The sequence below is a fragment of the Salvelinus alpinus genome, chromosome 26 (assembly GCF_045679555.1).
Source record: "Salvelinus alpinus chromosome 26, SLU_Salpinus.1, whole genome shotgun sequence".
NCBI classification, from domain to species: domain Eukaryota; kingdom Metazoa; phylum Chordata; class Actinopteri; order Salmoniformes; family Salmonidae; genus Salvelinus; species Salvelinus alpinus.
The window spans coordinates 20,197,826-20,220,483 of record NC_092111.1 but is presented as its reverse complement, the minus strand read 5'-3'; the positions used below and the strand labels follow the sequence as shown (position 1 = coordinate 20,220,483).

Below are 22,658 nucleotides of genomic sequence, written 5' to 3'. Positions count from 1 at the left end.
TTCCGGGTACATTAGGATGACGATCCGATGTCAGAATGGTTCAGATAACTACAGAACGAAGCCAACATCAGCATGAACTTTGGTTGTGAATGGTATGAACTTTGAACTCGTATTCACTACAGAAGTGATACCTACTAGCCGTTGAGTTAGCAACAGCTGCTACAAACGCAGGTTAGGAAGGACAGTCAGAGTATCCCGTCTACTACACAACGACGTTACTACGACAGTGACCACCAGAGACATTCTTCAAAGGACAGAGGACTCGGTTTGGCAACCCGGTCTTCCATCTACCACCAACCTACTGAAGCGCAGCTCAGAGTAAATATTTATTGCATTTTCCTTTTCCAAATGGGCGGTAATTTAGAATGCATAAGATACTGTATTTACGATAGCACAGCTTCGCCTCTGTTCCAGTCTCCCGCTCTTTCACTAAAATCCAGCCCCCTTTCCTTTGTGTAACAAGCTGTCATATCTGTTCCGCCCGGTCGGGATGTTTTCCTTTATGACGAGTTTGTAATCAAGTTATGATTTAATTGTGTATGTGTGATTCTGTGTGATTAGTTAGGTATTTAGTAAATAAATAATTAAACCCAATTTTGTATTGCTGATTCAACTTGTTAGCCAGGATTCTTGCAGATAACCAAGAATTTACAACTTTCAGAATATGAGACTGAAGTAAGATGACGATTAATGTTGACTGCTATTGACGTAAAATATTACTAAATCTTTAAGAGTTTATTCGGAAGATAACAGCTCTATAAATATTCTTCCGTGGTGTCCCTCTCTAGTTAATTACATTTACATGATTAGTTCAATCAGGTAATATTAATTACGGAGAAATTATTTTATAGAATAGTATGTCATAGCAATTAATCCGGCAGAACCAAAGACACGACACTTGGCTCTGACCTAACATAATCGTTTGTGTTGCTTTAGCCGAAAAGCATATTTGAAATCGGACACTGTGGTGGGATTAACAGGAAGTGTATCTTTAAAATGGTGTAAAATACTTGTATGTCTGAGGAATTTTAATTATGAGATTTCTGTTGATTTGAATTTGGCGCCCTGCACTTTCACTGGCTGTTGTCATATCGATCCCGTTAACGGGATCTCAGCCGTAAGAAGCTCTCAACCTGTTCCACTACAGCCCCATCGATGAGAATGGGGGCATGCTCAGTCCTCCTGTTCCTGTAGTCCACAATCATCTCTTTTGTCTTGATTACGTTGAGGGAGAGGCTGTTATTCTGGCACCACCCGGCCAGGTCTCTGACCTCCTCCTTATAGGCTGTCTCATCGTCTGCCAACTTGATGGTGTTGGAGTCGCGCCTGGCCATGCAGTCGTGGGTGAACGACTGCATGGCCAGTACAGGAGGGGACTGAGCACGCACCCCTGAGGGGCTCCAGTGTTGAGGATGTGTTGTTACCTACCCTTTCCACCTGAGGGTGGCCCGTCAGGAAGTCCAGGATCCAGTTGCAGAGGGAGGTGTTTAGTCCCAGGGTCCTTGGCTTGGGGATGAGTTTTGAGGGCACAATGGTGTTGAATGCTGAGCTGTAGTCAATGAATAGCATTCTCACGTAGGTGTTCCTTTTGTCGAGGTGGGAAATGGCGGTGTGGAGTGATATAGAGATTGCATCATCTGTGGATCTGTTTGGGTGGGTCTAGGGTTTCTGGGATGATAGTGTTAATGTGAGCCATGACCAGCCTTTCAAAGCACTTCATGGCTATGGACATGAGTGCTACGGGTCGGCAGTCATTTAGTCAGGTTACCTTAGTGTTCTTGGGTTCAGGGACTATGGTGGTCTGCTTGAAACATGTCCCCGATTGAGTCTGTAATACCAACATGTTGAAAATGTCAGTGAAGACACCTGCCAGTTGGTGAGCACATGCCCGGAGCACCCGTCCTGGTAATCCGTCTGGCCCAGCGGCCTTGTGAATATTGACCTGTTTAAAGGTCTTACTCACGTCGGCTATGGAGAACGTGGTCACAGTCGTCCAGATCAGTTTATGCTCTCATGCATGCCTCAGTGTTGCTTGCCTCGAAGCGAGCATAGAAGGGATTTAGCTCATCTGGTAGGCTCGTGTCACTGGGCAGCTCCCAACTGTGCTTCTCTTTGTAGTCTGTAATAGTTTGCAGGCCCTGCCACATCCGACGAGCATCGGAGCCTGTGTAGTACGATTCAATCTTTGTCCTGGATTGGCTCTTTGCCTGTTTGATGGTTCGTCTGAGGGCGTAGCGGGATTTCTTATAAGCGTCCAGGTTAGAGTCCTGCTCTTTGAAAACGGCAGCTCTACTCTTTAGCTCAGTGAGGATGTTGCCTGTAATCCATGGTTTCTGGTTGGGGTATGTAAGTACAGTCACTGTGGGGACGATTTTATCGATGTACTTATTGATGAAGCCAGTGACTGTAGTGGTGTACTCCTCAATGCCATCGGAGGAATTCCGGAACATATTCCAGTCTGTGCTAGCAAAACAGTCCTGTAGCTTAGCATCTGCGTCATCTGACCACTTTCTTTTTTGACCGAGTCACTGGTGCTTCCTGCTTTAGTTCTAGCTTGTAAGCAGGAATCAGGAGGATAGAATTATGGTCAGATTTGCCAAATCGAGGGGGAGGCGGGGGGGAGAACTTTGTATGCATCTCTGTGTGTGGTGTAAAGGTGGTCTCGAGTTTTTTTCCCTCTGGTTGCACATTTAACATGCTGATAGAAATTAGGTAAGACTGATATAATTTTTCCTGCATTAAAGTCCCCGGCCACTAGGAGTGCCGCCTCTGGGTGGGCGTTTTCCTGTTTGCATTTCCTTTTACAGCTGACTGAGTGTGGTCTTAGTGCCAGCATCCGTCTGTTGTGGTAAATAAACAGCCACGAAAAACATAGATGAAAACTCTTTTGGCAAATAGTGTGGTCTACAGCTTATCATGAGATACTCGACTTCAAGTGAGCAAAATCGAGATGCTTCCTTAGATTTCGTGCACCAGCTGTTTACAAATATACACAGACAGCCCCCCTTCTTACTGGAGTGTGCTGTTCTATCTAGCCTGTGCAGCATATATCCCGCCAGCTGAATGTTATCTATGTCGTCATTCAGCCACGATTTGGTGAAACATAAGATATTACGGTTTTGGATGTCCCGTTGGTAGGATATTCGCGATCGTACCTCGTCTAATTTATTGTCCAATGATTGTACGTTGGCAAGTAATTTTGATGGTAAAGGCTTATTTCCCAATCACTGTCAGCGGAGCCTTACAATTGACCCCGCCCTGTGTCCTCTGTACCTTCGTCTCTTTCTCCTGCCAATGACGGGGATATTGGCCTTGTCGGGTGTCTGAAGTACATCCTGTGCGTACTGCCTGTTGAATGTTACAAATATGGCAACAACAAAAAACACATAATAGCACAATTAGTTGGGCGCCCGTAAAATGGCTGCCATTTCTTCCGGCGCCATCTACGTTGTCACTCATGAAGAGTATGGTTGATGGCCAAGAATCGGTTTTCACTCATGATGGAGGTGGGGAACTCAAACCGATAGAGTGGGGACTTGCTCCAGTTGTCAACTAGTCTTGATACCTTTACCAGTCCCATGTAAATCACCAAGGAAATGTAGCTGAGCATGTCACCCATGGTGACAAGTTTCTGAGACATCTTCTCTCCCCCCTGCTGCTTCTTGTCCCCATACTTGCTGGTATTACGAATTAGTGTCCCCAGTACAGAGGTGGTAAAGTAGAGCTGAAACAGCTGTAAGGTGGTGTATGTTTCATCACTGACCAACTGTGGGCTTTCAGGTCGTTTGGGTTTAACCCTGTTCTCTATTGAGGCCTAGATCTCCTCCCTGCCCCTGCACCTCCACATGAACTTGCAGAGAGAAGAGTGGTCCCAGGGCCTGCAGTGGGGGTGGTTGAAGAGGAGTTTAGTCTTTGTTGAGTGGTGGATGTAGAACCATCAGACGGGTAATTGACATAGCATTGGGGGGGTGAAGACCTTGACCGGCAGGGGGGCGCTTGCTGGGGAGGGGTAGCTCCAAAACATCATCATCCAAATCATCTGCATCCTCCATTTTGTGGTGAATATAATAAAGGGATGCATTACAGTTGACTAAATTTACAAAACAGCATTACTGTGAAGTAAAAACACCAAGCCTAAACTTTATCTGTACAGTGACTCACATACCATTCTCATACCAGACTGAATTGAATAAAAAAACATCTAATAGGGTCCCCAAATATGAAGACTTTACAATTAAGAGATTTTAAACAGAGATGGATCAGGAGATATAGGTTCTGTATGTCCAGCAAATATATTTGATATTATCTGCAGAGCTTTGGTACCAACTGAGAGCTTTAATACAAATATATAAATACGTCTGTTGTTGAAAAATGACTAGTCCAAAAAAAAAAAATGCTCCCTTTTATTCAGAGAAAAAAAAAATGCAACACACAGCAGTCATTATTCCATTTAAATGTGGTAAATCCTACATTTTTTCTGTTCCAAATAAAGATATTGTCTTTCCTTTGTGTGCAGTGTGCTATGGAACGGTGACAATAGGGGATTAGGGTTTCTAATTATCTTCCCAAATCCACTTTAGCCAGGCTAGTGAGTCTGCCCTGCGGCTGAGCTGGGGTTTATAGCTAGTGAGTCTGGTGAGTCTGGCTTGGGGCTCAGCTAGGTTTTTAATCTCTCTCGTGCCACTGAGCTGCTTCTGGATGGGAAGGGCAAAGAGAAAAAGAGAGAAAGGGAGAGAGAAAGAGAGAATAAGCGATGAAGGGGAATAGAGGGAACGAGAACATGACCCTGCCTGCTTTCTCCTTTGCAGGACTGACAGGTGGAAACCTGATGTACCAGGGTCATAATGTCTCTCCCCTGACACCCATGCTATCAGATCTGTTGACCTATAGGTTAAGCTACAGGTTGAGGACAGAGCCTTTAGAAACAATTTTCCTGCCAGCCAGGTAGAATACATCATATCGTCCAGGTGGTTTATGGTAACATACTGAGAATAGTCATTGAATAATTAATATTACGTTATGCCCCTCTGCACCAATGATATGTGACCTCTGACCCTCTGTGGGTTCTGTGTATCTCTCAGACCTGCTCCCCCAAAGCACTAGGGGTGGGTTCTATTAGAATGACCTTCAAGTCCCTGCTGTATGCCTCTATGACTATGCTGATGTCAGGGTTGCAGTTTGTGACAAATGTTGTGAAAAGGGCTTTATAAGTACAATTTGTTGAACTGATTGAACAGAGAGCCTGATTTCCTTGGCTAGCACACTCACTGCTCTGTCCGGCTGACGTGACTGCAAAGACACCGTCACCGCCAGATGTTGCTGAAGTCACCTTGTTCACCTCTTTGCCCATCAATACGCCGCCTGGCAAGAAATTTGTCACATCCTATTCAGGACAGACTGGGAGGCGAGAGGGGACAGACGCACGGACAACTTCGTCACTCTGTCAAAGTGTTAGTCAGTCTTGAGGATGAATCATCTCTTCATGGCTTCTCCCCCTCCTCCCCATTCTTCTCCCCCTCCTCAGCCTTTCTTTTCCCCCCTTCTCATCCCTTCTTCTCAACCCTCCTCACCCCTTCTTCTCCCCCTACTCACCCCTTCTTCTCCCCCTACTCACCCCTTCTTCTCCCCCTCCTCACCCCTTCTTCTCCCCCTACTCACCCCTTCTTCTCCCCCTACTCACCCCTTCCTCACCCCTTCTTCTCCCCCTCCTCACCACTTCTTCTCTCCCTCTTCTCACCCCTCCCCATTCTCACCACTTCTCCCCTCTACTCACTCCTTCTTCTCGACCCTCCTTCCACCTCCTGACCACAGAGTAGTGGCCAGATGGAACGTTTAGCGACTAGCTAATTAGCCCTCAAGCTGTGACTCCCTCACTGTCTCAGGCCGGACAGATTGTGTTTTTTATCCCTCTCCACAGACCTCACTATCAGTTAGCTTCAGATTGGGCCAAGGTGCATAACTTGGTGTCCTATATAGAGTTTGTATCCATGACCATGGCATACCTCTGCTAATCATGTTGTGAGAGTGAGCTGTGTGAGTGTACGGCTGTGTGTGACTGTGATCCTAACACAAGGTGAAGTGTGTTAGCCAGAACACCCTAGTTATGTGTCTTTTACTCTGATGGTGGTGGTTGCATCGCTGGCTCTCAACCTCCAGGAAAGCCTCAACCAGGGAAACAGACCCAGAAATAATGATGCTGTATGGCCATGGACATGCTGAGGCCGGGCTGGCTGCTTTTCTTCTCTTCATCACTATGTCACCTGCTGCCTCAGCCATGTGTGTGTGTGCCAGAGGAGCACTATTAGTTGGATACGATCATGTCCAGTGTCTTTCTTCACGTGACAAACACGTTTTTTAATACGACAGCCAACAGCATATAATGTATATTGTCACACCCTGACCGTAGATAGCTTTTTATGTCTCTATTTTTGTTTGGTCAGGGTGTGATTTGGGTGGGCATTCTATGTTCATTTTCTATGTTTTGTATTTCTTTGTTGTTTGGCTGGGTATGGTTCTCAATCAGAGGCAGCTGTCTATCGTTGTCTCTGATTGAGGACCATACTTAGGTAGCTTTTTCCCACATGGTTTTTGTGGGTAGTTATTTTCTGTTTTGTGTTTCTGCACCTGACAGGACTGTTTCATTCCTTCTCTTTGTTATTTTTGTATTCAGTGTTCAGTTGAAATAAAAGTATGAACACTTACCACGCTGGGCTTTGGTCCACCTCTTCTTCAAAAGACGACCGTTACATATATCTACATTTCAAAACATCACATGGCTAGTAATGTCAATACACTGAGGCATTATTACAGAACATCTCTCTCTCTCTCTCTCTCTCTCTCTCTCTCTCTCTCTCTCTCTCTCTCTCTCTCTCTCTCTCTCTCTCTCTCTCTCTCTCTCTCTCTCTCTCTCTCTCTCGACACATTTGGAGGAGTATGTTCATCTTAACCCACCCCCCCTCCACAACACACCCACCAAAAAAGAAGTGAGAAATATTATAATGAAAATGTACAGTAGGCTCATTTAATGTTCTCAGATCTATAGACTACTTTATTGTTACGTTATTGCAGAAAGAATGTTCAAACCACCACACACAATCCATACACTGAACATGTCCTCTCTCTCGCCTTCTTCTCTCGCCTTCTTTTCTCGCCTTCTCTCTCTCCTCACTTTCTCTCTCGCTCTCTCCTCAGAATATGTCCTCTCCATCTCTCTCTAGATAGACACATTTGGAGGAGTAAGTTCATCTTAACCCACCCCCCTTTCCCCAACACACCCACCAAAAAAGAAGTACAGTAGGAAGAATTTCCAGCGCCCATCACCCCAACACAACTGGTGTCACAAAGTGGTTTACAGTAACCTTACCGTAATTCAGTTATTAAGAGCCTCACATTGCATAATAATATTTGTCACTATCAGCTATAAGCATTTACTGATTGTTTGACACGCAAATATTTTCATGATGAATGGAATGGTAATTGCTTCATGATGTTTTTTTATAGTAATGGATTAATAGAGAGAAATATAAAATGTATTTTTTTTATTTTATTTTTTATTTTACCGTTATTTTACCAGGTAAGTTGACTGAGAACACGTTCTCATTTGCAGCAACGACCTGGGGAATAGTTACAGGGGAGAGGAGGGGGATGAATGAGCCAATTGTAAACTGGGGATTATTAGGTGACCGTGATGGTTGAGGGCCAGATTGGGAATTTAGCCAGGACACCGGGGTTAACACCCCTACTCTTACGATAAGTGCCATGGGATCTTTAATGACCTCAGAGAGTCAGGACACCCGTTTAACGTCCCATCCGAAAGACGGCACCCTACACAGAGCAGTGTCCCCAATCACTGCCCTGGGGCATTGGGATCTTTGTTTAGACCAGAGGAAAGAGTGCCTCCTACTGGCCCTCCAACACCACTTCCAGCAGCACCTGGTCTCCCATCCAGGGACTGACCAGGACCAACCCTGCTTAGCTTCAGAAGCAAGCCAGCAGTGGTATGCAGTTTTGCCAAAATTACTTTTAAATGTACGTTTCATTTAAAACTGTACAAATTGTTTTACCCAAAAATCTATCAATCAATCTATGAAGCATTCAAAGAAAAGTAAATGCACTGTGAATTAGCGGTAAAAGAGTAACACAGCTGACTCCAGCATCTGTTTTGATGCACTCCAGCCTACATTGGTCCCATAGCCGTTCCAGGCAAAGGAGGTGAAATCCCCACACTGAAGAGGGTTACCCTCAGGGAAAAACCCACCACCACCAATACAGTATGCATCAACCTCACCGCCTTTGGGTTTGACCCCGGAGCAGATGGCTGTGGCCGCCCGTTCATGGTTTATGGCTTTGAAACTGATAAAGCCTCCCTCAGTCTCCCCTCTAGTGTTAAGGCCGTAGAACATTTTGGTGGACTCTTTGTCCCCGAGGCCATACACTATGGGAATGGAGGGTCCATTGTCGGACAGGTGTTTTCCAACGTTGTACTCGACCGGGTAGCGGTGGAAGAGGTAGTACAGGTTTCCTCCGTACAGATGGAGGAAGCGCCTCTCAGTGTGGTAGCGCATGATGGCGGCCAGGTTCCAGTGGTAAAAGGGCGTTTTGTTGGGAACGTGCCACACCGACATGTCTTCTGCATCTATGTCATAGTAGCCAGGATTCTTAAAGTCATCGTCCGTGGCTCCCTCCACTGTTCCGAAAGTCTTCCTGTTGGCCCAGTTGCCTTCCCCTTTTGGCCAGTTGGCATTGTTGCCCTGCTGGCATGTCCAACTATCGCCAACTGTGCACTTCCAGTAGACGTTGTCCTCATGCACGCTTGCCACCAGAGTCCAGCTGCCACCCACTGCGGTCATGTCACAGAAGGTCTGTTACACCACCCCAGTAGCTGTGGTCAGGGAGTACAGACCATCCTCAGATGGATCATATACGTCCCTAACTTCCTTGCAGCTTCTAGCAATGAACTGAGCCCTATTTCTTATCTCATCAACTTTGGCAACTTTTGGAGCGCTTGTCGGTCCAATCTTCTTTACAGAATCAAGTGGTGAAGTGTTTGCCATCTGAAACACCATCAGTAGCAGGATCGTCAGCAGAAAAGCCTGGTACATCATGTCTGTTGTAGTAAGGTTTCAGTGAGGATCTGTTGAACATTTGCTTCCTTCAAGTACTTATATGTTAAGTCCTTGGCAATGCTCCAATATCAATGTTTGATGAAGCACATGTGTTTTCAACAATGACACACCTGGCAAATGTGGTCATGTACACTGATGTCAAAAGGATCTTTGCAGACCTTGTGTACAAAGATGAAGAAACAAGATTACCCCAGGTAATCTTAGGTTTCATTACATACAGTCCGGAGGAACTACTGAATATAAGAGCAACGTCAACTCACCATCATTACAACCAGGAATATGACTCTCCCGAAGCGGATCCTGTGTTTTGCCTTCCACCCAGTACAATGGATCTGATCCCAGCCGGCGACCCTAAACAACGACGCCGTAAAAGGGGCAAATGAAGCGGTCTTCTGGTCAGGCTTCGGAGACGGGCACATCGCGCTCCACCCCCTAGCATACTACTCGCCAATGTCCAGTCTCTTGACAACAAGGTTGATGAAATCCGAGCAAGGGTCACATTCCAGAGAGACATCAGAGACTGTAACGTTCTTTGCTTCACGGAAACATGGCTCACTCGAGAGACGCTAACGGAGTCGGTGCAGCCAGCTGGTTTCTTCACGCATCGCGCCGACAGAAACAAACATCTTTCTGGTAAGAAGAGGGGCTGGGGTGTATGCCTTATGATTAACGAGACGTGGTGTGATCATAACAACATACAGGAACTCAAGTCATTCTGTTCACCTGATTTAGAATTCCTCACAATCAAATGTCGACCGCATTATCTACCAAGGGAATTCTCTTCGATTATAATCACAGCCGTATATATTCCCCCCCAAGCAGACACATCGAAGGCCCTGAACGAACTTTAGCTGACTCTATGTAAACTGGAAACCACACACCCTGAGGCTGCATTCATCGTAGCTGGGGATTTTAACAAGGCTAATCTGAAAACAAAACTCCCTAAATTCTATCAGCATATCGATTGTGCTACCAGGGCTGGTAAAACCTTGGATCATTGTTATACTAACTTCCGCGACGCATATAAGGCCCTCCCCCGCCCTCCTTTCGGAAAAGCTGACCACGACTCCATTTTGTTGCTTCCAGCCTACAAACAGAAACTAAAACAGCAAGCTCCCACGCTCAGGTCTGTTCAACGCTGGTCCTACCAATCTGATTCCACGCTTCAAGACTGCTTCGATCACGTGGATTGGGATATGTTCCGCATTGCGTCCAACAACAACATTGACGAATACGCTGATTCGGTGAGCGAGTTCATTAGAAAGTGCATTGACGATGTCGTACCCACAGCAACGATTAAAACATTCCCAAACCAGAAACCGTGGATTGATGGCAGCATTCGCGTGAAACTGAAAGTGCGAACCACTGCTTTTAACCAGGGCAAGGTGACCGGAAACATGACCGAATACAAACAGTGTAGCTATTCCCTCCGCAAGGCAATCAAACAAGCTAAGTGCCAGTATAGAGACAAAGTAGAGTCGCAATTCAACAGCTCAGACACAAAAGGTATGTGGCAGGGTCTACAGTCAATCACGGACTACAAAAAGAAAACCAGCCCCGTCGCGGACCAGGATGTCTTGCTCCCAGACAGACTAAATAACTGTTTTGCTCGCTTCGAGGACAATACAGTGCCACTGACACAGCCCGCTACCAAAACCTGCGGGCTCTCCTTCACTGCAGCCGAGGTGAGTAAAACATTTAAACGTGTTAACCCTCGGAAGGCTGCAGGCCCAGACGGCATTCCCAGCCGCGTCCTCAGAGCATGCGCAGACCAGCTGGCTGGTGTGTTTAAGGACATATTCAATCAATCCTTATCCCAGTCTGCTGTTCCCACATGCTTCAAGAGGGCCACCATTGTTCCTGTTCCCAAGAAAGCTAAGGTAACTGAGCTAAACGACTACCGCCCCGTAGCACTCACTACCGTCATCATGAAGTGCTTTGAGAGACTAGTCAAGGACCATATCTCCTCCACCCTACCTGACACCCTAGACCCACTCCAATTTGCTTACCGACCCAATAGGTCCACAGACGATGCAATCGCAACCACACTGCACACTGCCCTAACCCATCTCTACAAGAGGAATACCTATGTGAGAATGCTGTTCATCGACTACAGCTCAGCATTTAACACCATAGTACCCTCCAAACTCGTCATCAAGCTCGAGACCCTGGGTCTCGACCCCGCCCTGTGCAACTGGGTCCTGGACTTCCTGACGGGCCGCCCCCAGGTGGTGAGGGTAGGTAACAACATCTCCACCCCGCTGATCCTCAACACTGGGGCCCCACAAGGGTGCGTTCTGAGCCCTCTCCTGTACTCCCTGTTCACCCACGACTGCGTGGCCATGCACGCCTCCAACTCAATCATCAAGTTTGCGGACGACACTACAGTGGTAGGCTTGATTACCAACAACGACGAGACGGCCTACAGGGAGGAGGTGAGGGCCCTCGGAGTGTGGTGTCAGGAAAATAACCTCACACTCAACGTCAACAAAACAAAGGAGATGATTGTGGACTTCAGGAAACAGCAGAGGGAGCACCCCCCTATCCACATCGACGGGACAGTAGTGGAGAAGGTGGAAAGTTTTAAGTTCCTCGGTGTACACATCACGGACAAACTGAATTGGTCCACCCACACAGACAGCGTTGTGAAGAAGGCGCAGCAGCGCCTCTTCAACCTCAGGAGGCTGAAGAAATTCGGCTTGTCACCAAAAGCACTCACAAACTTCTACAGATGCACAATCGAGAGCATCCTGTCGGGCTGTATCACCGCCTGGTACGGCAACTGCTCCGCCCACAACTGTAAGGCTCTCCAGAGGGTAGTGAGGTCTGCACAACGCATCACCGGGGGCAAACTACTTGCCCTCCAGGACACCTACATCACCCGATGTCACAGGAAGGCCATAAAGATCATCAAGGACAACAACCACCCGAGCCACTGCCTGATCACCCCGCTATCATCCAGAAGGCGAGGTCAGTACAGGTGCATCAAAGCAGGAACCGAGAGACTGAAAAACAGCTTCTATCTCAAGGCCATCAGACTGTTAAACAGCCACCACTAACATTTAGTGGCCGCTGCCAACATACTGACTCAACTCCAGCCACTTTAATAATGGGAATTGATGGAAATTATGTAAAAATGTTTCACTAGCCACTTTAAACAATGCCACTTAATATAATGTTTACATACCCTACATTACTCATCTCATATGTATATGTATATACTGTACTCTATATCATCTACTGCATCTTGCCATCTTTATGTAATACATGTATCACTAGCCACTTTAAACTATGCCACTTTATGTTTATATACCCTACATTACTCATCTCATATGTATATACTGTACTCTATACCATCTACTGCATCTTGCCTATGCCGTTCTGTACCATCACTCATTCATATATCTTTATGTACATATTATTTATCCCTTTACACTTGTGTGTATAAGGTAGTAGTTGTGGAATTGTTAGGTTAGATTACTTGTTGGTTATTACTGCATTGTCGGAACTAGAAGCACAAGCATTTCGCTACACTCGCATTAACATCTGCTAACCATGTGTATGTGACAAATACAATTTGATTTGATTTGATTTGAAATACAAGTAAAACCTAGCTCATGCTGTTCTCTAGGTCATGAAATGTTGACCCTGAGGACCTGCATATTTGGCAATAAATGGAATCCAAATTGAGCTTGTTTCTCAATATAAGTACCTGGGTGTCTGGATTGATGACAAGTTATCCTTCGTAACGCATATAGAAAATTTGACTAAGAAGCTAAGATCCAAGATTGCTTTTTTATATCGAAATAAATCATGCCTTAGTATTAAAATAGGAGAAAGATTGCTCAAGCAACGCTTCTCCCTGTATTGGATTTTGGTGATATTGTTTACATGCATACGGCAACCTCTGTTTTAAAACCGTTGGATGCAGTCTACCATTCCGCAATACGTTTTATCACAGGGGACAATTTTAGGACTCATCATTATAGTCTGTATAAAAATGTGAGATGGACCTCTCTGTCTGTGAGAAGAGAGCTGCATTCTCTTTTATTTATTTACAAAGCAATCTTACAGAAACTGCCTCTATATGTAATATCATTAATTAAGATAAGAATAATAAGTTACCAAACCCGTTCACAGGAATGGATAACACTAGAGATCCCTTCAGTCTCCACAGATTTAGGAACATACGCTTTTTGTTTTTTTGCCTCTAATTTGTTGAACAATCTGCAAAGTTCACTGCAGTAAGATGTACTGGTGTCACTCAGGCAGTTTACATTATTGATTGAGGACCTCTATGTAGTTGAATGTGATTGCTTTTATACACATGTGTATGTTTTAAAATTCTGTTTTTATTGTAATGTGTACTCTTGTAAAAGAGATGTTTAATCTCAATGTGACACCCTGTTTAAAGAAAGGTTAAATAAAAATAAATACACATTTCTTTAATCTTCCTACATGGGTATGTCAGCTAAAGAAATATTTTGGTGACAATTTATTTTAAGGTATACCTGTTGCAGATGTATTACGATGCACATATTAGCTAATGTTCCTAAGGACCTTTTTGTACAAGAATTTCGCTACACCCGCAATAACTTCTGCTAAATATGTGTATGCACCAATACAATTATATTTTATTATAATTTGTAGTTAATAAAAGTGTATAAAAGTAGCTAATAAGGTCTTTATTGTGTCTTATTAGCCATACATTAGGCCTGTATTAACCTGTTTGGGGTGCAGCCCGACACCGGTACACTTATGACAACATCCAGCTCAAGTGCAGGGCGCGAAATTCAAAAGCTATTTTTTTTAAATATTTAACTTTCACACATTAACAAGTCCAAGACACCAGATGAAAGATAAACTTCTTGTGAATCAAACCAACATGTCCGATTTTTAAAATGTTTTACAGGGAAGACAAAATATGTAAATCTATTAGCTAACCACGTTAGCAAATCACACCACTTTTCCAACTCCATCAGTTTCTTACTCCATCAGGTGCTATCACAAATTCGACCAAATAAAGATATAAATAGCCACTAACCAAGAAACAAATTCATCAGATGACAGTCTGATAACATATTTATTGTATAGCATATTTTTTTTCAAAAAATTTGCATATTTCAGGTATAAATCATATTTTACATTTCAGCTACACTCAGAAAGTGCACCGAAAGCAGCCATAATATTTACAGACACCAACGTCAAATAGCTAATTACTCATCATAAAACATTTCCGAAAAATATATAGTTTGCAGCAATTGAAAGATAGGCAACTTGTGATTCCAAACAATATTTCCGATTTATAAAATGTTTTACAGCGAAAACAAAATGTATCGCTATATTAGCGTAGCCACAATAGAGAGACACATTTGGGCGCCCACGACCCGTTCACATGCACGACAGATATATGAAATAACATCATAAAATGAGTCTTACTTTGGCTGATCTTTCATCAGAAGGTTGAAGAAGGTGTCCTCTGTCCAGATGAGTCGTTGTTTCGATTCAGAATGGCACATTTCCCTCTTCAATTAGCATTGGCACGAGCCGAGTGGCATAAATTTCTCCAACGTAAACACAGTCAGAGGACGGAACACGGCAAAACTCCCGAATAAAGTTTCAATAATCTGATTAAACTATATTGAAAAAACATACATTACGATGATATGGTCACATGTATCAAAAAAAATCGAGCCGGAGATGTTAGCCGTTCGTTACGAAGGCAAAACAGAAGTCAATCCCACTTCCTTCAGAGTACCGGAAGTGGACGCTCACGTCAAAGAAATAGGTTTTTTTCCACCACAGGACAAGATGAGCACAAAAATTTCTTCTCTGACATCCTCTTTACACCAATAGGAAGGCGTATAGAGTGTCAGCAGACTCCTAAGTGTCAAGACCATGTATAGGCATCAAGTTGAAAAGAGCATCGATTTCTGACATTTCACTTCCTGGTCAGGAAAAGTGCTGCAGAAGGACTTCTGTTTCACTCAGAGAAATAATTCCAACTCTTTTAGAAACTAGAAAGTGTTTTCTATCCAAAAAGAATAATAATATTCATATTGTACGAGCAAGATTTGAGTAGGAGGCCGTTTGAAATGGGCACGATTTCACTGGCTACTCAACACTTTGCCTTGCAGCCTTAAGAAGTTTTAAAGGTGCAAAATGCAAAAATCGTTCCGCCATTTCCTGGTTGCTAAAATTCTAATGTGTTGCCTATTTTCAGTTTATGTGACAAAACAAGCAGTCATTGTGTACAGAATCATTGTACCATCTAAACCACTGTGAAATATATTTTCCATAACCCCAAATATAGTATTTTCAGCTGTTTCAAGCTGGTGTACAAAACCGCCAGTACAAGCAAAACTTTAGAACGGGAAAAACAAAACTTTATAACGGGAAAAACAAAACTTTAGAACGGGAAAAACAAACCTTTAGAACGGGAAAAACAAGACTTTAGAACGGGAAAAACAAAACTTTAGAACGGGAAAAACAAAACTTTAGAACGGGAAAAACAAAACTTTAGAACGGGAAAAACAAACCTTTAGAACGGGAAAAACAAGACTTTAGAACGGGAAAAACAAAACTTTAGAACGGGAAAAACAAAACTTTAGAACGGGAAAAACAAACCTTTAGAACGGGAAAAACAAGACTTTAGAACGGGAAAAACAAAACTTTAGAACGGGAAAAACAAAACTTTAGAACGGGAAAAACAAAACTTTAGAACGGGAAAAACAAACCTTTAGAACGGGAAAAACAAAACTTTAGAACGGGAAAAACAAAACTTTAGAACGGGAAAAACAAAACTTTAGAACGGGAAAAACAAAACTTTAGAACGGGAAAAACAAAACTTTAGAACGGGAAGCATAGAAATAGCACACAGAACAGAACGCATCTTAGAGTTGCTTTCAGTGAGAACGACAGATCTATAACTCAAATATCTACAGTATAGGAATTTGGTTGGGTCGCCCGAAGAATTACCTATTGTAGCTTTAAGTATTTTACATTTTTCAATCATTATAATTCATGTTTTACTGGCCAATCCCTAATAAATTCATTGTTAGTCATAATAGAGAAATATTATTGTTTATTAAGAGCAAGTTACACAAGAAACAGACTCTTAGTAAGCTGTCTCAATGTGGGACTAATAAGGACATAGTATTTGAAAATGTGTTCGCTATTCTAAAGTGTAACAATATTTTTACCACAGAAATATTGTCCAGAAATGACCTCATTGGACAGAAAGGGGCACACCTCCCCACACCCATTAGCAAAAGCATGTAATGTTTTGCCTGAAACTAAAGATTAGTGAAGTTAAATGAAATAAGACAGGTCCAAGAGGCTTCTAAACAGGCTATTTGAATTTGTTTATTAGAAGAATCTCAAATATAAAATATATTTTGATTTATTTAACACTTTTTGGGTTACTACATGATTCCATATGTGTTATTTCACAGTTTTGATATATTCACTATTATTCTAAACGTAGAAAAAAGTTAAAATAAACAAAAACCCTTGAATGAGTAGATGTTCTAAAACTTTTGACATGCAGTGTACGTGACCATGAAGGACTTATTGGGAATCATATTTTGTCAGGAAATTTTAGAAAAGTTTACTTAAGATGTCGTGTTGATACGGTGTCAGCTTTTCTCAACCCCTGTACAAACATATAACATATATAACACATATGGAAACTCTCCCTCGCGGAACCATAGACTAAACACATACATGGACTAATCCAATGTAAACTCTCCTTACCTGAACCATAGGCTAAACAAACACATAGGATTTTGTTAGTGTCACTGTCCAAATACATACACTTGCACCAAGTCCTAATACATAGTAGACATTCTTATTTAAAGATACACTATGGAAGTTTATTATCTCACGAAACTACAGAGATTCTTTGTTTCAGGAACATTAGAAGATTTTTCTCATGTGTGGGGAGATGTGCCCTTTCTATCTAATGTGATAATTTCTGGACAATATTTCTCCAAGTAAGAATAAGGTAACTCTTTAATATAGGGAAGATATCTTAAGGTACTATGCTTTTATTAGTTCTACATTGATACAGCTTACTAAGAGTCTGTTTCTTGTGTAACTTGCTCTAAGTAGTAGTATGTCTTTATTAGGACTAACAATGAGGTTATTAAAGATTGGCCAGTAACACATGACTGATAATGTTTTAACAAGAAAACACTTAAGGCTTGATGTTTGGCTAATGAACATAATAACAGGCTTATTAACTACTTGTAAACACACTTATAAACTACAAATTAGTGGCTAATATGTGCACTTCAAACTAAAGTCTTAACTATCTTTTTAACGGCAACTATCTGGTTAGAGTGCCCTGTTATTTTAGGTTGGTATATATCATACAAGTTAAGCCATCTGCAGATAGATATGTAGAAACTAGACACTATAGCTCAGTCTTTCCCCTAATTGATTTTTCAGGCAGGGAGCGAAGACTCCCTCATCCCTGTTGCAACACAATTGTGAATGGAAACCAATAGAAGCCAAAGTCTTTGAAGCAGGAGATTACATATATTATAGTTGTGTGCTTTTCTCCATGTTTTGTGTTTATTGGAGTGAAGCTCAAAAGTTAGTGACACCGCTTCTAAAAATGAATTATTGCCCCACCTCCCAACAATCCACATTGCCAGAGAACTACAAAATTAAAGTAGAACAGAGAGTGATTGACCTGTTAAGCAACTCAAAGTATGGCTGAATAAACTGCCTGTACTCCAGAATGTTAAATTAATAATTTTCCACCTCCACCCTTCAGCTTCACCACACACAGGCACAGTGAACCCCAAAGGACATCGATAAATTGAGCAGGTGGCTGATGTCAGCCAGGTACACAGCATATATGCACGCACACGCGCGCGCACACACACACACACACATACACACACACACGCGCTCACATACACACTCACACACACACAAACACACCCCTCCAAGAACTGTATAGGACAGGTATAGGTCACATTGGCCAAGTGCTGACATGGATTAATTGAGGGCTTGTGATGCTGTGCTCTGTGTGTTTCTCTGTGTGAGCGGGGAGACATGAGGAGGACAAGGGGACAGCAGGGTGACAGGGTGAGAGGGGGGGGGGGACAGGTCCACTAGGGATCTCCTCTCTTTCTCCTTTCCCTCAAATAACTTCTCTGGACCCTTGTTCACGTCGCTGACGGTTTCCGGTGAATATTTCATGACCCGTTGGGATTTAAAAAAGAAAAGAAGCCACTACCGTCTCGCTGCCATTTTGCCTGTGACACCCTAACGGCCTGAAGTGTGTGATAGGGAATAAGTATTATGTGTACACACTAGGGTTGGGAGGTATCCAGATATTCATATCGTCATACCGTCCTTCTCTCACCCTGGGATTTACGGTATTGCTGGTTTAGTACCCAAAGGGGTACCAAAAAATGCAAAAAAGCTAATTGGGCGTCTATTACCAGAAAGCTAACAACATTAGCACAAGTAACAGCGATTTTCCATGGAGGCTACTAGCTAAATATGCTAACAAGCACAAACGAAAAAAACGAATTGCAAAGACAGGCAATCCAGCTCATAAAGTTATACATATATAGGTAGGAGCTGCCAAATGTCATTTGAGAGTTGAAAAAACACAGTGAAATCATGATAGCAGTGACAGCTGTACAAATAACTAATCCATAGGGCTTTGACTTCTAAAACACAGCAAAAAGCAATAACAATATGTGACCGGCCACCTCGATTGTGTTTTTTACATTGGAAAAAAGTAGAGACTCAGAGGTCCAAAATGGTATATCATACACTACAGTTGAGGAACAATGGGAAAGTAATACTGCTATGAAAGTTAATTAGCTTATATCCCCACTTTTGAGAAAATGGCACTTGAATGTTTGTTACACCTACTGGAGAAATCTTTTTTTAAATGTTTTTTTTTGGGGGGGGGGGTAAGATCAGCTTTAATATTGCAAATAGATTGCAGCTTCCATCAATGTAATTGTCTGCATCATTTCCAATCCCCCATATTTATGACTATGAAATTACATATATGTAATCATGTAGTAACCAAAAAAGCTTTAAACAAATCCAAATATATTTTATATTTGAGATTCTTCAAAGTAGCCACCCTTTGCCGTGATGACAGCTTTGCACAATCTTGGCATTCTCTCAATCAGCTTCATGAGGTAGTTACCTGGAATGCATTTTAATTAACAGGTGTGCTTTCTTAAAAGTTAATTCGTGGAATTTCTTTCCTTCTTAATGTGGTGTGCCAATCAGTTATGTTGTGACAAGGTAGGGGTGGTATACAGAAGATAGGCCTATTTGGTAAAAGACCAAGTCCATATTATGGCAAGAACAGTTCAAATAAGTAAAGAGAAACGACAGTCCATCATTACTTTAAGACATGAAGGTCAGTCAATCTGGACATTTTAAAGAACTTTGAAAGTTTCTTCAAGTGCAGTCGCAAAAACCAGCAAGCGCTCAGAAATTGCAGCCCAAATCAATGCTCCACAGAGTTCAAGTAACAGACAGATCTCAACATCAACTGTTCAGATGAGACTGCATGAATCAGGGTTTTGCTGCAAAGACACCACTACTAAAGGACACCAATAAGAAGAAGAGACTTGCTTGGGCAAAGAAACATGAGCAATGGACATTAGACCGGTGGAAAGCTGTCCTTTGATCTGATGAGTCCAAATGTGAGATTTTTGGTTCCAACCGCCACGTCTTTGTGAGACGCAGGTGAATGGATGATCTCCGCTTGTGTGGTTCCCAGCGTGAAGCATGGAGGAGGATGGTGTGATGGTGTTGGGGTACTTTGCTGTTGACACTGTTAGTGATGTTTTTGGAATTCATGGCACACTTAACCAGTATGACTACCACAGCATTCTGCAGCAATACACCATCCCATCTGGTTTGTGCTTAGTGGGACTATCATTTGTTTTTCAACAAGAAAATGACCCAAAACACACCTCCAGGCTGTGTAAGGGCTATTTGACCAAGAGGGAGAGCGATGGAGTGCTGCATCAGATGACCTGGCCTCCACAATCACACAACCTCAACCCAATTGAGATGGTTTGGGATGAGTTGGACTGCAGAGTGAAGGAAAAGCAGCCAACAAGTGCTCAGCATATATGGGAACTCCTTCAAGACTGTTGGAAAAGCATTCCTCATGAAGCTGGTTGAGAGATTGCCAAGAGTGTGGAAAGCTGTCATCAAGGAAAAGGGTGGCTACTTTGCAGAATCTCCAATATGAAATATGTTTTGATTTGTATCACGCTTTTGGTTACTACATGATTGAATAAGTGTTTTTTCATAGTGTTCATGTCTTCACTATTATTATTTTTGACTGGTGCAGTATACATTTTTTATTGTTCAAATGCTTCTCCTGTGAAGTATTGACATGCGACCTACCCCTAGCTTTCTGAAACGGTTCACATATGATGCCCTGTCACCTTATTAATTCAGCCACTCAATTAGATAGCAAGTTAAACTTAGGGGTCGTGTTAACTCAGAATTCAGATTTTTTTCACTCATATCTTGCTGCGCTTTGTAAACTCAGATCTAACATGCTTCTTATTGTAATTTCTGCTCGGCATCAGACTCATTATGGACATCCTTTGCACTTCTAAACTCAGATGGGAATTTACAAACGGGCATTCTGTCAGCTGACGGTGCTCTGTCTGATTTGTAGCTACTTTACTCGGTGTAGCCAGCCTATTTTTCTCAGTTAAAATGCAAGATTATCTTTAAGCAAAACATTAGGAAATGTCGCTGGCTAAATTCTTTCTATGATAGGCCTAAACATTAGAAATATGATGACCATGCATCGTTTTAGCATAAAATACCTTGCTTTTTCATTGTAAACTCATTTAAGTGTGTCATCTGATGAAAATTAAGCTATTTTCTGCTGAATGTGTTGCACTAATGTATCTTCTGTGAAGGAAAACTATAGTTGCATGTCCCTGATCACTCTGTTGAAGCAAAAAAACACTGTTGACTTTAAATATAAAATGCGACCCATGTCAGTACACAGCTGGACACACCTTCCCCCCGCTTTCTCCCGTTGTGCTATTTACAAACAAACACTTGACTGGCTCAGCTGTTCTGGGGAACTACGTAAGCTTCATCATGTAAAATAATGTGACAGGTGAAATGAGGAACGCAATATGCTTCATCTCCTAACGCATTGCCTCCACCCCAATAGACATTTAGTTATTCATCACTGCCACAGTTATGATGTATATAGTTCTATTTCACTTTCTATACTTTTCTTTTTCTTATTACCATTTTCATTATTTTATTTCATTTAGTCCTCTGCATGTTGAAGCTCAGAGCCTAAGATTTTCACTGTACCCTGCAATCACACCTGCAACCCTCTATATGTGTCTATTAAGCGCTCTAAATCTGAATCTCTGAAGTTGATTGCAGGTATTTACTTCAAAAATAGCTACAAATATTAACATTTATTGAAAACTTCAAAGAGATAGTGTCAATGGTATTGACAGTATTGAAAAACCATCCCATAGCTATTTCCAAATATCCCGGTATAAGGCATATACGGTATACCACCCAAGCCCAGCACGCACGCACGCACGCACGCACGCACGCACGCACGCACGCACGCACGCACGCACACACACACACACACACACACACACACACACACTTGTTTTTCTATCCTCGTGAGGAACTAAAATTAATTTCCATTCAAAATCCTATGTTCCCTTAACCTAACCCTAACCCCAGTGTTTTCCATTAGCGCCGGCTTTTGGCTAATGACAGGGAAACACAGCAGAGAGGGAGAAGGGAAGAGAGGTTTCACTCTTGCCAAAAGCTGTCCTAAATAAGCCCAACGCATTTCTATGGGCTTATTTTGTACCTAAGCTTTTTTTATTGAACCTTTATTTGCCTAGGCAAGTCAGTTAAGATCAAATTCTTATTTTCAATGATGGCCTAGGAAAAGTCGGTTAACTGCCTTGTTCAGGGGCAGAACGGCAGAGTTTTACCTTGTCAGCTCGGGGATTCGATCTTTCAACCTTTCGGTACTAGTCCAACGCTCTAACCACTAGGCTACCTGCCACTTGTTACCTACCTTCCCACCTTTCGGACAACAACTCCCATTGTTAGAGCGGAGACATGAGCATCTCGTCATTATATACAGATCACTGTCTGTAGTCAAATTTCTTTACTGCAGCGATACGCCATCTACATTTACCCTGCTGGCTAAAACATCACAAAGAAGACTGTCTACATTTACCCTGCTGGCTAAAACATCACAAAGAAGACCATCTACATTTACCCTGCTGGCTAAAACATCACAAAGAAGACTGTCTACATTTACCCTGCTGGCTAAAACATCACAAAGAAGACCATCTACATTTACCCTGCTGGCTAAAACATCACAAAGAAGACTGTCTACATTGGACTGCCAATGTTTGTCTATGGAGATTGCATGACTGTGTGCTCGATTTTATACACCTGTCAGCAACGGGTATGGCAGAAATAGCCACATCAACTAATTTGAAGGGGTGTCCA

General features: G+C 42.6%; 1 protein-coding gene and 1 pseudogene across 9 annotated transcripts in view; one reads left to right on the top strand and one right to left on the bottom strand.

The window, feature by feature from the left end:
* LOC139554899 (receptor-type tyrosine-protein phosphatase U-like) overlaps positions 1-22,658 on the top strand; it is a 297,039-nt gene that overhangs the window by 57,562 nt on the left and 216,819 nt on the right. The window lies entirely within an intron of this gene.
* LOC139555376 (intelectin-like) lies at positions 8,121-9,104 on the bottom strand (annotated as a pseudogene).